We start from the raw sequence: 9984 nt of genomic DNA on the forward strand, positions 1-9984 counted from the left end.
AAATGAAGATTGGTACTTGGTCAGTAAGCGAAGAACCACTTTAACTAAACAGAAACTAGCATCCACACAGAAATCGGAACTCTTCTGCTAAAGTTTTCATTCCGGATTCAAAAAATAAAAATAATTGGTTTTGTTGGCGATGATCTCGTAAGGCGATAAAGAATCATGCATAGTACACTCGCAGAGCATTCAGAATTCTTCGCTAACAGCTTCTAATCGTTTTCTAAACGATAATAACAGGGCCTTCGATATTCGACGGGTAAGGAAGGGGGAATGAAATTCTCCTCGAAGGAAAAACGGATGAATACCCCAAGGAACCCAACCCACCAGTTGTTCTTATTTTTTAATTTTTGAGTTTAAATTATTCTGTAATCTGCCACCCTATTCTTTTATCTATTCATTCAATCTATATTCTATTTCATTAAATCAAACTCATTAATTTGTTATTTTAAGGCATATTTTACATTACTTTAAGAATAAAAATAAAAAATAACTCGTTAGACCATATACAATATTAAAAAAGCGTTTTATTTCACGTTGGACTTGTGTTTTAAACGTATAGCTATTTTTTTAACAGTTTAAAATAACTATTAGATTGGTTTAAGATAAGATTTTATTGACTTAAAAAAATGAAATTAAGGAATATAAAGATTGAAATATAAATTTTTTTTATTCCTATAAGAAATCTTGGACATCAGTAAATAACTTTTTCAATTTTTTGAAACCAAAAGATCTTCTTGGATGTATTAAATCATTAGTTTGATTACTTTCAATTAAGATAAATTAAAATTGAGTAAATTAATTAAGGTGAATTACTTGTTAAGGTTGAGTTATTATTTTTATTAAGGTAAGGTAGGTTATTGAGTTCTTTAAACTCGTCAAGGTATTTTAGTATGGTTTTTACTACTACCTTTACATTTGCCATGTCTTTCTTTGTTCAAATTTAAATTTAAAAAAATAAACTTTACAAGATTAGGCTTTCTTTAAAAAATTTTAACTGAAAAATGCTTTATCATATTTCAAAATATTTCTTTTTGAGGAAATTCTATTGTTTTAACCACGAACTTAAAAATGAATTACTAAATAAATATTTCCTTTTCAAGGATAACAATAAAATATATTTCTTAACAATGTTAAAACATCTTCCACGGGTCAAGGTTAAAGGAAAAGCTCAGGAATATGTATCGCAACCTTTAAATTCGATTCATGAAACTGAAGAGAAAAATATTCAGGGTCGCATGTTGAAAAACATTAAATGGGTGACTTGGGGGTGGAGATTTGCTTTCATCAGCACCCGAGACGACCCATCGCTATATAAATATTTGAGCGCCCTCATTACGTGGGCACGTGTCCCAAAGGAGGTCAAAAATCAACTCATACTTACACTCAATAATTAGTATTAACGTGCAGAATGTATTCGATAAAAAAATGTAATTGTGGAAAACTTTGATAAGAGTTTGCAATTGATATTCAACTACAGTTTCTTTATTACTCTTACGTCACGTAATTGTTTGCACTCTTGATAATATTTGCATAAAATATCTAACTACTTTCAAAATAATGGAGAGCAAAATTATGAAACAGTTTTAAATTTATTTTAAGCTCATCTGTTCAGTTTTTTTTTACCATAATATTTTTAACAATAAAATGGAAAGTTGGAGAATCGTGTTTTTGTTTACCTGTTACTCTTTTCCTTTTCTTTCATATATTTTTACTATTTTAAAAATTTTGGTCCAGAGAAACCCGATATCGCGAATCGAATCTACTTTAGGTCACTTTTTCGTGTTTTCACTTACATATTCTTTGATAAAGAAATATACATATTTATACACATTCATTAGTTCATTATACATATTCATTAATATAGAAATATAATACAAATTGAGTTTAACTAATTGCTATAATATTAAGAATAAGAATTTACTATTTTATTTCAGAAAAAAATCTTTCTTTTTTCATATGTTTTTACTATTTTTAAAATTTTAGTCCAGAAAAACCTTACATTGCTAACCGAATCTACTTTAGGGCACTTTTTCGAGTTATCACTAACAAGAAATATACATATTTAAGATTAATAAAGAAATATACATATTTATACACATTCATTAATTCCTTATATATATTCATTAATAAAGAAATATAATCCAAATTGAGTTTAACTAATTGCCATAGTATTAGGAATAAAAATATAAAAAAAATTTAAGAAAAAATTCCTCTTTTTTTCACATATATTTTTACTATTTTTTAAATTTTGGTTGTGAGAAAACTGTGTTCGGGTTTTCTTTGGACTCATTTATTTTAATAGATATGGCATTAGGTACGGTGAAGTGTGCTAAAAGTGAAAGTTACTCGAAGATAATCAAATTTTTGACCCCCCCCCTTAATTTATTGGGATTATTATTTCCTGCTTTACATGTTTCCCAGATTTTCGAATGTCTCCCCCCCCCCATCCGACGAAACCTGGGAATTCCTCATCTGAAAACAAATGGTTAGTTTAGATTTGAGATATACTTCTTTTTTTTAAAAGTCATTTAACTGCTAAGAAATAAAGGTGTATTTCTAAATACGTCATAACCTTTCTGTTAGTTACAGCTTAAGATTTTCACATTTTACTTTCATTCATTAGATTTCAATAATCTTTCTATTGCAAACGAATAAGAAAATGTACTAATCCACAGCATTTGTGCCTCTGTTGAATTAGTTAAAAATAACGTTTAAAGTCAAGTTTTTTTTTAAATAATATATTTATCCCGATTGACCCATAAGAGGATTTGTCCCACCCGCTAAATGTATCCGTCATCTTTCTGATCTGTATCATCTGTATGATGCTGATCATCTTTCGTTAATGCCTATAAAGACATTAACGAAAGATGATCAGCATTTTAATCAACATATTTCATACACTGTTTCGGCTTAAATTTATTGTTTATTGCTTGAGAGACGTTTGTGTGTCACTTGCTGACCTAAACACAAAGTTAATGGAAATAAAAAATACAATTAATTAAGAAGGTCAGCCTCACAAACTTGTTACTTCTTATTATCTGAAAAACTCAGCTAAGTTTTCCAACTAAGTCACAAAATGTAAGCTATAATTATAATATTTTTTTAAGAACATATCAATTAAAAATATTTAAAGTGTTGACATTAACTTCAAGTGTTGAAACTAACTTCTTTTCACAGTTTTAAATAATGTCTATTATTATTTTGTACAGTCAAATAAGTATTATTATTATTTTTTATTTAAAATATTATTTTGAAAGTGTTCCTTGTTGTTTTAATCTGCTTTACGAGTGTAATGATTACACATGAGAACAAAATTTTTGTTGCAGCTGTAACAAGTATTTGATCTTACTTTGTTCGGGTGTGGGAATTTCAGATCTGAAATTAGTTTTGTTCCAAAGGCTGAAGATTTATAGTTTATTTTATTTTTGTCTGAATGAACAAGTTTACAGAAAACATATAGGTTTATATACATACTTATACACCTGTCAGATTCTTTAAAAATAACACTTAAGACAAAAAAAAAACACATAATCTTAACGTATTGCATGATAAGCTGAAATATTTTATCTCCTTCTTTATACCACTCCCTGCGTTGCAGAGAAGTGGGGACACTTAACATTTACTCAAGTAACTTTTGAAAAATCGTGGTTAGGAATATATTATTAAATTGCATAGGAATATATTATTAAATTGCATATTAAATTGCATAGGAATATATTATTAAATTGCATATTAAATTGCATGGGAATATATTATTAAATTGCATAAAAACTGAAGCTTGTAGAGAGAAACCGATTACATATTTAAAATTTGAAATCCGCTACCTGAACATGTGTAAGACTCGGTCAAAAATCGCATGCAACGAAAAAAAATTGTTTCTCAGTGTTATCACATTCTAATTGACAAAGGTTTGTGAATATATTTATTTGATACGACTGAGCTTTCTCCTATTGTAAGGAAGCGCGATTGACTCTTTAATAAGACTAAGCTTCCTTCTCCGGTATAATAGTACGTCTATCAACAATATCGACGACAGCTCAGTCTGCTTGATTCAATTATATTCCAGCTGGGATCTCTGTCTTGAAAAATGATTGAGATCTGAATTCACGACTGAATACTTCAACTCTATTGTGTTATTAGGTATAAGAAAGGAATTAGAGCTTACTTTTGGCGATAATTATTCTGTATTTATACAAATAAGCCAAAATGAATGTTGGGATTTTTCAATTATACATAAAATGTAATTAATACATTTATTGTTCATTGAAATACGAAATGTAATTAATACATTTATTTACAAGATCTATGTATGTAAGCATTATTATCAAATTTTGAATGTAGACATAACAAACATTCAATATTCCTTTTTTTTGTTGCACGACATCCATCAAGTCTATGGAACAATTCTTGCAAACTTTGTGCAGTATGTATAGATACTGTTGATAGAAGCTCTGTGATACAATTTCTTGACAGGACACGCTTGCACTAAGTATATTTACTAACATTCACAAAAAATCGCACAAGTTGACAAATATATTAGGGCATTAGAGACTTTAAAGCAATAAGATTTCACACACACACTCTCGTCCATTTAAATTCTGAGGAGTAACTGCGCAGGTTTTGAAATAATTGTGCATGCTAATTATTCTTTCGTTTTAAATAAGTTTCTATACTTTCGTTATAAACTAGCTGAATACGCGTTCTTCATATGGAACAAAAAAAAGGCGAGTTTGATTTGCTTCATAATTCCGTTGTTTTATATTATTGTAAAATAACATAATAAATACGCTCATTTAAATACCTACCCAAAACTAAACAAATACTATCAGTAACATTGTATTGGAATTTTAACTCCTGATTACTTAAATTCTCTTAAAAAAATAGGAACATTATATTCCAATTTTTTAAGAGAATTAAATAATAATTGATATTTTAATTTAGTTCCAAATATGTACGGATAAAATCCGCCAATATCATATAAAATATTGTCCTTTTCAACGATAAAATAAGCGGACAAAAGGGCACGGCTATATTTAGTAGTTTCCTTCCAGTTTGATTACTGATACTTTAGTACTGATACTAAGTAACTGATTACTGATACTAAGTAATTGATTACTGATACTAAGTAACTTTATGCTGTTGTTGATGTATGTTCAACGACAACAATTTTCTCTATATAATGTAATAGCATGCATTGTAAAAACGTTTAAAAAAGGTTTCTAACGTTTTACATTAAAATAAAATATATATGATTTTTTAACTTTATGTAAAACATATATTATTGATGTTGGGATGTTGAGTTCGATTGAAGATCACTGAATTCGAATTATTCTTGAAACTATGAGAAACAATCCATTTTGGAAAAGGAAATGAAACTTGAAGTCAGACTAATGACTTTGGCACACATTTTAAACACCACGAAAAACCATGTAATGCTCATAACAAAGCGGGAATTTTCCTCCTCGACATTTAAATAAAGAGTTATAAATGAAGTAAAATAAAGCAGAAATAAAAAATTACATAAACAATTATAGTTTCTTTGTTCATTTATTTTTAGAAGAGTCTGAAGACTACACGCTGAAGAAGAAATTTACACAGAACAATGGAAAACACTTTCAATAAAGTTCAAACAACCTCTAACTGGGATTATCTGTTTTTGATGAAAGTACATGACAGTAAAAAAAATAATAATTTCCCCAAAACATGCATTTAACAAATTCTCCATTGAGGAATGTATGTCAACAGTCGAATAAAAAAAAATAAAAAATTACAATTAACAATGCAGTGAAGTAGGACAAATGAAATGCAGCAGGCTGGTGTGACCCTTACAGGCATTTTTAACTCTTTATGTAAAATGGGTGACCTTTTGTGAACTTCGTGGGTTCATCATTTGAGAAAGCGGGATTTACATTTGCAAGAGCAAAAGGAAATACAATATCTGATTTTTAAATATGCATTCTTTTTTACCTGTTTGGGTTACTTCGGGTTCCTGCAGAAGATAAATCGGTGGGAAATGTCTGCTTTTACGCAAGGTCAAGATCAAGGTTTCCTATACATATTTGGCTGTTTATATCTAAAATTATTTTTTCTGTTTAATATGAAAAACAAAAATAATGTAACGATAAAATATTTCTAATTTACAACACAACTGTCGTGTCATTCTTCTGAAATAATTTATATATATGTTACCGTTTAAGTATATAATGCAGTTATTTCATAGAATACCTAGTTATTCCATGAAATAACTGATCGTGTCCGTTAAAGTGTGTAATATGTTATTAATTTGACACTTTAACTAGTTATTCTATGAAATAACTAGGTATTCTATAAATTAACTAATGAGAGACAGTTAAAGTGTAAAATAAACGATTGATCTAAAATGAAATAACTAGGTATTCTATAAATAAACTAATGATAGATAATTAAAATGAAAAAGAAGCAATTTATCTAATTTATGCAGCGTATAAATGGTATTTATGGAAACGTACCAGAAAATCATTTGTTACAACAAGGATTACTAAAATGACACTTGGAATTACAAAGAACATTATTTCTGAAACAAAAACATTTTTTGTTGAATAGTTCATAAATGCAGTAGGGGTGGAAGGTAAAAAATGTATTTGTTGTGCGAGATATATGAATATGATATAGATTATTTTACACTTTAACGGGCTGCAGATCGTTATTCTATGAAATAACTAGTTAAACCGTGAAATACAAGAGAGTTTCACACTTTAACTAACGGACACGATCAGTTATTTCATGGAATAACTAGGCATTCTATAAAATAACGGATTTCATAGTTTAACGGTAACATATATATTTAGATTTATTATTAAAACTGATATTTTAATTCTGAATCTAGCAATTAAACTGAAAACTGAATTTCATTTACGAAATACATATATTATTATGATATTTTACACAATATTTTACATAGTATTATATATAATAATATATATTGAGAAAGATTCTGTTACATAATAGCAGATGTAATTGCCGTTATAGTGAGCTTGTCGTTATAAAAAAATATATCTTATTTATTGTTAAAATAGCAATAAAGAGTCTAAAATGTTTAAGAAATATTCTTGCCTCCTTTTCCAGAATTTTGAATAACTTTTGATAGAAAATACATATCTGGAGTAAACTGCTTTCGTTTTATATAGTAGACCTAACTACGTATCTCTGTGCTTTATGTAAGGCAGAAATATTTACGATAGGTATGTTCAAACTATAAGTTTTCAAATAGCAAGTTGTTAAAAAGGAAAATTAGGAGGCGTGAAAGATAAGTGGCCAACAGAAGGCACATTCTTTTGAATCGCGTGACGTGATTTCTAAAGATAGACGAAAATTTTTTGTTTGTTTGTTAGGAAGAAGACATCTTAGCTGGTGGTCACCCATACATTACTTTATAAAAATAAAGTGTTAAAATTGTAACCATTAAACCATGTCCGTTTTTAGTTCTTCTTCGATAACATTTGAAACCAATAGCAATGTCTTCCATTAAAAACTTTTTCCTATAACATTATTTACTTAAACAGCAGAAAAATGCATTTCCTTCAAAATAATTTGTCGTAAGGAAAGCTAATAATTTTTAACTCGTTATAAACGAATAGCTTTTGTATTTTTAAAATTAGCCTTTTGACGATGACATGGAAATTTGTAACAATAGCGAATTTCTCGTAATATGGTGTTATTGTTATATCTGTAATTTATCATTGCACAAAAAAGATACTAAAAAAAAACACGTCAAGTTTGCGATTAATTTTTTTAAAGTTTTCATCATATTTAGAAATCGAGTAAACCGGTCTGTTAAGTTTACTTCGAACCTGAGTGATTTCTCTAGCCTTTATGTAGAGAATTGCTCAGCTACTCCTAAATGGTATTCCACGGAACCCTAGAGTACCACGGACACCTGTAATTATATTTAGATCCAATCAATAACCCATTATTTCCGTAATATTTTGATTGCCTTTACGATGATATTTAAAGTAAAATGCCAATAAAAAAGAAATAGCACGGCTTTTTATTTTGGAAAAAATGCATAATTTTCCCTAAAACACTGTATTAAATAAACTATGACAAGGACATGTATTTATAAAATACTGCATTAGTACTTCACATCCCGCTTTTCAAGACAGAACAAAATAACTAAATTGTTAATAAAGATTCCCTAATAATCACTTTCAACATTTATAACAGTTATTTTTATTTTTCATTTCAACGAAAACCATAATTCGGCTTACTTTATTCAATTTCAGCTTACACCAAAAACAAATTCAGACTAGAATCAGTTCCAGGATTGTGGATTCAACTGTCTAATCTGAAACCGAATTTAAGATTATTAATGATAAAACGATGGAAAAAAATGCCTTGACATGAAGAGAAAGACCAGAGAACCTCACTTGGTTAGCCTGACGGCAAGGGGACATGTTATGTCTACCAGTGAGGATATTTCACGTCAGCACTGTCATCGGTGCAAGCCGGGTGCGGAATTCGGTTCGACCAACCATCGCTGGGGTTCGAATCCGGTTCACCGCATTGGAAGGCGAACGCTCTATCCCCTGAGCCATTAAATATGTTCAAAATAAAGCAATCTTTTACAGGTTGATACTTTCACAATTGTCTTTATATACTTTAATTATAAAGGTGGGGTTCCATCAAAAGGGTGTTGATCATTTAGGGTCGAGTTGCTACAGCGGGAGCCATAAGAAATTCGACAGAATCAAGAGATAGGGATTTTTACGAAAGGATTCAGGGGTTTTTAACAAAGTGATTTGTGGTTCCATTTTTTGAGCATTTCATGTTTATATTATATCATATTTAGAGCTCGTGAAAAAATCTTAAAATTTTGCAAAATACACGGATTACTTATCGAGAAAAATTATAGAAATTAAATTGAATTATTACTTACTAATAATTAGGAATTTGGCATGCCACCCAATCAAATTCAAGATGTAGGTTACTCAAAAATTCAAGAATATCAACTCATAAAAACATTTCAAAACAAACATTTAACAGTTTCAAAAAAGATTGTTGGGGATTATTTGTGATGTAATTGAAACTTTTATTGCTGTTTTAATCGGAATTAGGTGAAGATGAGTTAATAAGAGTTACTATTTGACACTGCAGTTTTTTTTTTCGCGATATGAGTTTTTTTTAATTTTTTTTTACGCTTTATATCTTACATATGATTGGCTTATGAAAAAACAGTCTGTCTTAGCAATAAAGAAAAGTTTAGTTTTCTCATTTATAAAGCCGATTGTATTATTAAGATTCAAATTGCTTTAAAAACTCTGAAGACTATTCTTTAATGAATAGTAATAAATCATTCTCTCTCTTGAGTAACACGCTCGAAACCTGTTTTCTTTTGTTTTCTTTTACATTTTAAATTTATGTTGTTACATTGGGTAGCTGAAGATTTGCTTATAAAAGTAAAAAGATTCAAATGTAAAAAATGATTATAATATTTTTCATCTCTCTGTAAGATAAAAAATATTTTGATAACTTTTTAAAATCTGTCTAAAATCAGCAGATTTAACTAATTTTCCTTAGCAAAATTATATTAATATGGAATGATTTGGAATAGAAAATTACTTTAAAGTAATTTTCACTTGTAGATATAACCACTTTAAAAAATATATTAGGAAAATCCCTGTTATCTCAAAAATATTTGCTACCATCGATCTTTTATCGATTACATAATAGTATGATGATAAAATTTAAGTAGAGTTTTTTTTATGAATTTACTATAAAAAGTAATTATCAATGCTAATTACAATATTATTGGAACACATTCGATCAAGAACGTGAAGATCCGATCATAAGATCAAAAGTTATTCAGGGTGTTCCATTACTCTTATCTATTTAATTTTTCTTTAGTACATTAATTAGCAATACAAGTATCATAAAATTTTCTGTATTGTTCAGATATATATATATATATATATATATATATAAAGAACAATTGTTAGTTAATAT

General features: G+C 28.4%; 1 protein-coding gene across 2 annotated transcripts in view; it reads right to left on the minus strand.

Annotated features, from left to right (window-relative positions):
* LOC107445614 (sodium- and chloride-dependent GABA transporter 1-like) overlaps positions 1-9984 on the minus strand; it is a 69285-nt gene that overhangs the window by 46521 nt on the left and 12780 nt on the right. The window contains exon 1 of one of the 2 annotated variants that reach the window (XM_071179936.1): positions 8250-8273. The exons of the other annotated variant lie outside the window; for it this stretch is intronic. The gene's annotated coding sequence lies outside the window, so the exon portion shown is untranslated. Of the gene's footprint in view, positions 1-8249; positions 8274-9984 lie in introns of those variants that run through there. 2 annotated transcript variants of the gene reach the window in all.

This window comes from Parasteatoda tepidariorum, chromosome 4, assembly GCF_043381705.1.
Source record: "Parasteatoda tepidariorum isolate YZ-2023 chromosome 4, CAS_Ptep_4.0, whole genome shotgun sequence".
Classification (NCBI taxonomy): Eukaryota; Metazoa; Arthropoda; class Arachnida; order Araneae; family Theridiidae; genus Parasteatoda; species Parasteatoda tepidariorum.